Source organism: Nicotiana attenuata, unplaced genomic scaffold (assembly GCF_001879085.1).
Source record: "Nicotiana attenuata strain UT unplaced genomic scaffold, NIATTr2, whole genome shotgun sequence".
NCBI lineage: Eukaryota > Viridiplantae > Streptophyta > Magnoliopsida > Solanales > Solanaceae > Nicotiana > Nicotiana attenuata.
The window spans coordinates 4026-10765 of record NW_017671832.1 but is presented as its reverse complement, the minus strand read 5'-3'; the positions used below and the strand labels follow the sequence as shown (position 1 = coordinate 10765).

At 49.1% G+C, this 6740-nt stretch overlaps 1 pseudogene; it reads left to right on the top strand.

The window, feature by feature from the left end:
* Positions 1 to 514: 514 nt before the first annotated feature.
* On the top strand, positions 515 to 619 carry LOC109210454 (annotated as a pseudogene).
* Positions 620 to 6740: the final 6121 nt, after the last annotated feature.

The following is a 6740-nucleotide window of genomic DNA, read 5'->3' as shown; positions in this document are numbered from 1 at the left end:
ATATATGCAGGAAGCACGTGGGGCATCAATATAAGTAGAATAATAATTGCATAAATATTAAAGTCAATTTGACTGTGGGGAGTACCTCAAAGTGTTAGGGTATGTGCGGGTAATTAACAAGCATCCACGAGTCATTAATTTTTTCCGGTTGACATTTATGTCCTTATCCCTTCTTAATTAAGCTAACAAAGCCCCTAAATAGTCCCTCAACAGTTTGGCTTTTAATTACCAGGCAAAACAGTCTTTGTATTTTAAAGAGATTTTTACCTATTTGTGCTACGTTATAAATTTATTTATTCCTTTTAGAGAGGTTATCATTTAATTACCTTTTAGTATAAATATTTATTATTTATATACAAAATAATGTATTAGACTGCTATTCTTTTTATTTTCTCTCTCTTTCTCTTTCTCTTTCTCCCAATTCTTTTTTACAACGGTAACACTTCACATCATTCTCGTAACTGATAGGCTTCTTTCAATTCTACACTAATTCTGTTTTCGTCTTAATAACACTATGATTGATGACCAGGACCTGGGGTTCTTTGCCAACTTTCTTGGTATATTTATCTTGTGCCTGTGGTTGCTTACGATTTTGTGATGGCAGACTCAAAATATCAAGGCAATTAAAAGAAATTCAATTAGTATTATCTTGTCCCGTTTTTCTTTTTGACCATGACGACATTGGCGATCCACTGGGGTACTTTGATTCTCTGATGGAGTCGTTGGCCAGTAACTTGTCTACTTCCTCACTGACCGCTTCATTGATAGCGGCGTTGAATTTTCTCCTCATCTATCGCACGGGCGAATGTAGTGGATCGACATTCAGCTTGTGGGTGGCGATGTCTCGCGGAATTCCCGGCATATCTAAATGGGAAAAGGCGAACAAATCTGCATGGTTAGTTAAGAATTCACGATACTTACTTGGGTTGGCGAGGCCGTGCCCGATATAGGCTTTCTTCGTAAGATTGGTTTCGTCCAACTGGACTGGGTCGAGATCTTCGACCGTCGCTTTACAGGCCTCCACGACGTCGGGGTCTTTGATGGCGTCCGTTGTCGGGTTGACCTTAGCCCCCGACACGGCTAATTGCTATGCCTCCGCGCTCGCCCCCTTTAGTTGTTGGGTGTGGGCGCAGTCTTGGGCTATTTTGTAGCATTCTTGTGCGGTGCGTGGCTCGCCTCGAATACTGAATACTCCCCATGGGGTAGGTAATTTGATCACTTGGTAAAGGCTTGAAGGGGCCGCTTGCATGGCGTGTATCCACGGGCGTCCTATGATGACGTTGTACGCCGTTTCTTGGTTTATCACGTGGAAAGTTGTTTCCAGCGTGACTCCTCCTGCTAAGACGGGCAGTGCTATTTCTCCGGACGTCCGTTCCACTGCATTGTTAAAACCGGTTAGTGTTATGCAGCGCGGTATTACCCTATCCTCGAGTCCCATTTGTACGAGGACCCTTGGATGGATAATACAGGCGCCACTTCCGTCATCGATCATGATTCTTTTAACATCTGTATCAGCGGTACGTAAAGTGATAACTAAAGCATCGTAATGAGGGAAAGATAAACCGTCGGCATCAGACTTATCGAAGGTGATACTATCTTCGAAGTCGTCATACCGTTCATGGGCGATGGTCCGCTTTAGTTTGTGCGTGGTGGTAAACTTGACGTGATTGATCGCCAAGTCGTCGCCGCCTCCGACGATCATGTTTATCGTGCGTGCTGGGGAGGGCGGCTTCGGCGGCCCATGGGGTTGTTCCCGTCCGCGTGCAAAGTTGATTTACCCTTTGTCACTGAGTAATTCCCTCAGGTATCCCTAGTTCAGCATCCTGACCACCTCTTGCCGTAGGCCTATGCAGTCTTGGTTTTGTGCCCCCGTTCCTGATGGAACTCACATAGGACGTTTGATTTCCTTGTGGCGGGGTCTGATTTCATCTTTTGCGGCCACTGCGCTTTGGTGCCCAGCTTCTCCAGTGCGTACACTATTTCTGAAGGAGACACACAAAAGTTAAGGGCGGATAATAAAGGAAGCGTACCTCTTTCGTTTCGGAGTGGGGCGACATGTCGCTGTAGCGCGTCTATATGCCTTGGTGGCAGATGGAGGATCTGGTGTATGGATGATGTCGATCTCTGTTGGAATGAGGGAGTTGTTCTCGTCGTCCTTCGTTCCGTCGATCTCTCCCCGTTTCCGGATGTATCGCTGTTAGCCGTTGGGTCGGCCCATTAAGATCATCCTCGTCCGCTCGTACCTCAGCGCAATAGGCGTTGTGGATTTCCTCCCATGTGGTAGGGGGATATTTCATGAGGCGGCTCAGCAACTTCTTTGTTGCCCTCGAACCATCCCTGCTTAGCCCGTTCTGGAAAGCCGCAACTGCCATACCTTCCGATACGTTTGGTAGACTCATCCTTACTCTGTTAAACCTTGCTAGGAAGTCCCTGAATCCCTCTCCTGTAGATTGCCTGATGGCGAAGATGTCGTTGACCCTGGCCTCCGCTTTCTTCGCGCCTGCATGGGCTGTGACGAACTTATCCGCCATTTCCTTGAACGTTGATATTGCCTTAGCTGGTAGCTGAGAGTACCATGTTAAAGCCCCTCCTGTCAATGTCTCGCCAAACTTATTCAGCAGTACCGACGGTACCTGTTCCTTTGATAGGTCGTTGCCCTTCACAGTGGTGACGTAGTGGATCAAATGATCCTCGGGATCAGTGGTCCCGTCATATACCCTCAAGTAGGGTGGCATCTTGAAGGTTTTTGGGGTGGAGTGAGGGGCAGCTTCTTCAGTGTATGGTTGTTCAACGAACTTTCCCACGTCGCGTTTTGGTAGCAACTTGGGGGCACCGGGAATCTTGTCGACCCTCTCCTGATGTTCCTTGGAGAGCCTTGTTTTCATTTTCCATTTCTTCCATCTTCTTTAGGATGGCTGTTAGCGTGCCATCGTTGGTCTGTGTCTCGACGGGTTCGTTATTTGCTAGTGCAACCTCCGGTTCGCCCACGCCGACAGTGGTATCTACCGTTGTTGTACACCTGATGTTACTTTGTGGTGACCTCTCAACCAAGCCACTCGGAGTGCTCGTTAGCCATCTTTCCAGCAGCTTCTTGACCGCTGAGGGTGCTTCCGTAGCCGTAGATGTGGAAGCTCCCTTTTCGTGCAAGATCGTCAGATCTTCGGATGGGGAAGGTGAGACCTCCGTACCCGATGTGATACTAGGGGTTGCATTCAAGATGTCATCGTCACTGGCCTCGTTGAGAGGGCTAAGTAGATTGGTAGTGACACCCAATATAGCCTTTGATCTTGGGTTATTTTCAGCCATCTTTTGTGTTTGTGTGGTTTAGAGAATGGTAGTTGGTTGTTCTCTAGGTGGATACTATGATTTTGATTCTCGAAATCCCCACAGACGACGCCAAATTGTTTGGCTCAAAAGTTAACAATATACTTTGTAAGCTAGAAAACAATAAAAAGTAAGAAAAGGGTAAATCATAATCAAATATAATAAACCTAGAGATGCAAAGATGATATTATTGTTGTAGATCTAGTATTGCAAAGTGATAATATGAACTCAATATGATATGTTCGTTTGAGGTAGAGATAGAGAGAGAAAGCCAGACAATGAGAGAGTTGTATTAGATCAAACCCCCCTTCTACAATGTGAAGGTCTCTTTTATATAATAAGAGACCTTCCTCGAAAGAATAAAAAAGTTACAAAGATAGGTAACGTTTCCCTAGTGAAGACACCGAGTCCTAAACGATGTCGCTTTTGTCCCCACGTCCGAGTCGTACCCGCTACGTTAGTCGGCATACACTCACTGGGCGTACCCTCTGGCGTAGAGATGCTGACGGTCAAATTTGACCCCATACAGTTAGTCCCTCCGCTCGTTGGAGACGCATTCGGTGGGCTTCTTCGATGGGCGGAAATGCGAACCTCGGCTTAGGAGAATTTGACCTCGACCAGGGGCGGCAATATGAATGAGGTGAAATATATGACATTGTTGAGCCACTGACGCATGGCTTCCTTTTTGGAATGACGTCATCACCTGTATGCATCATTATTATATTTGCCCACGAGGCGGTTCAGAGGATGATGTGACATTTTAGTTTCTCACGCACGTTTTGAATCACGACTCTTCGATTTCTGCGCAACTTATCCCTATAAGTAGGAGAGAGGTTCGATTCGATTCAACTTTCAAGCCTTCGGAAAGCATTTTCTGATTTACTCCTTTGTCTTTCTTTCCTGTAACTGTTATTTCGTGAGGGACTCTCCCACTTCTGTTGAAACCACACTTCCTATCGTTAGTGCTTCGTTTCTTACGTAGTATAATCATGACAAAACGTGGACAGAGTAGTAAAAAGGCCAAAGATAATGCCCCGTCTAGGGTTCCGCCATCTTCCGGTGGTGAAGGGGAAAAGGCGGAGAAGGCCCTTGTTCCTCTCAGTGTAGACAACGTCCTTCCGAAGGAGATGCATGTTCGCAGGGATTTTCCAACTAAAAGCCCAGACCTTCCCTGGGAGCACAGCGTTTTATTACAATCCCACTTAGATGATCTTCGAGAGATGCACCATATTCCGGACCATGTGGAAATGGTTCCGGCCGGGACGGACTATGCCAATGTGCACCGGCCTGGATATTGCACATTCTATGAGTACCCGTTCTTGATCGGTTACAATCTTCCAATCTACCCTCTGATGGAGGAGCTTTGCCGTTTTTACAATGTGTGTCCGGCTCAGCTCACTCCTTACACCTTGAAGGTGTGCCGTATTATGAGCACTTATGCGGCCAGGGCTGAGTGCAGCGTCTCGGTCCACCACCTCTTATGGTTATTCAGCCCTTGTTACCTGAGGGGTACCATGCTGAAAGTCGTGGCACAAGGGGCTTGGTTGTTAAAGCCGATGATAAGCCCAGCCGCCGCTTTTGGCGTAAATATTTCTACATCAGGACGGAGCACCTAGTGTCAAATACCGAAGGGTTCCCGGAAAGATGGAATCCAGAACGTAAGTATTTCTACTCATAGAATTCGGGACTGCTTGCGCTTTTGACCATACGGCCATTGTGATTTCTTTGCTTCTCTCCCTTTTTTATTCGCAGCGAGGGCTTCTCCACCCCAGTTTACCGATGACATTAAATCATGGGTGGAACGAATAATACCTTATGCGGAGGAATGCCGTACCTAGGCTGCATTTCTTCAACAGTACGACCTGTCAGGTAATTGTTTGGCTACGGTTTGGGAGTTCCCTACGTTATTGTTACCTGACTTATTCGCGTTGGCAGGTCGGAGCGCCCCTAAGAAGAAGAAGAAGAAGAACGTCGTCACCTCACCTGGGGCGGGGACTGACTCTGAAGACGGATATATACCCTGTGGCTCGCCAGTGATGGCGCTGCGGAGGTTCCTCAACCACTGCCCGTGGCGGCGTCCACGAGGGAAGTGACTCCTTCAATACCATCCCCACGGGCTGTGGAGGAGACTTCTGAGAGCGAGGAGCCGCCGGAAAGGAAAAGACGCCGGTTGATAACTGGAAAGGGGATAGCCACGGAAGACGAGGGGGCGAGCGAGCCCCGTCGGGAGTCAAGGCCAGTTTTTATGGCAGATGCCATCCGTTCCGGGAGGTCGGCTCCCCAAGGGGGGGCGATTCTCGACGCCAGCCCAACACGCATTCCGGAGAGCGGCTCGTCGGCTGCCGTTGGAGAAGCGGGCAATGATACCGAGAGGGTAGGCCCTGAGGCCGCCCAGGCGGATGCAGATGCGTTAACGCGGGGTCCGGCCCGTGTGGGGATGACGGCAGGTAGATCCAACCGCCGAATTCTGATCCTAGGAGGGTATAACCTGTTGCAACACAGCGAGCAGGCTGCAGCGGATATGACCCTGCTATGTGCGGCCGCTGAGTGCGAAATGTTAAAAGGGGTTAGCGACGGGGAACTATCCCGGAGGGTTGCCGGCGCGGCCTTACAGGTATTTTTCTATTTTCTTCATGTACCGTAAAGTAAATTTTGATGCATACTGACTTGCCTTTCCTCCTTTTCCTCTTCTTTAGACTCTCATCTTGGAGATAGAGAGGGGGCGGCGAGCGCAAAGGAAGGCAGCCACCTTTAACAAGGTGGTAAAGAAATATCGGCGGTGCCGCATCAAGCATCAGGCGCTGGTGGACCTACTCAAGCAGGACCCGGAATTTTGGGTTTTCCGTGAGGGTTTGGAGTAGTCTGAGGCCCAGCTGAAATGGAGGGTGGCCGAGCTGGAGCAGATCGACGAGCAGCTGATGACCGCCCTGGCTCGGAACATTGAGCTGGAGACTCTTCTCCAGTCTAAGGAAGAAGAGTTGGAGGTTGGCCGTGGGGTAGCGGCGGAAGCTGCTGATTTGCGGATCAAGGTTGCCACTATGACCACCGAACTCGATGCCAAGGCGGCTGAGATTGAAGTCCTTAAGCGGACTGCTGCACCAAGGACTGATGAGGATGCGCATCGTGAGGCGCATGATATGTGGGTGTATGCCGAGGCCAGATTGGTCGTATTCGAGTAGTTCTTAGCTGCGGGTCGAGCCACTGAGGCGGAGGTTCAGGAGCAACGGCGTATAGCCCGTGTCGCCCGTGAAACTTGTGGGTATAGTTTTGATTCCCCCGACCGGGGGGGGGGGGGTCGGTATAACTCCGAAGACGTCAACCGTCTAGAATCCAGCTCTTGGATTTGTTGCAACTTATCAACCCGGGGCGGGCGATGAACAAGATGTCGGTCGAGGCGGGGGACGGAAGAGCAGAAT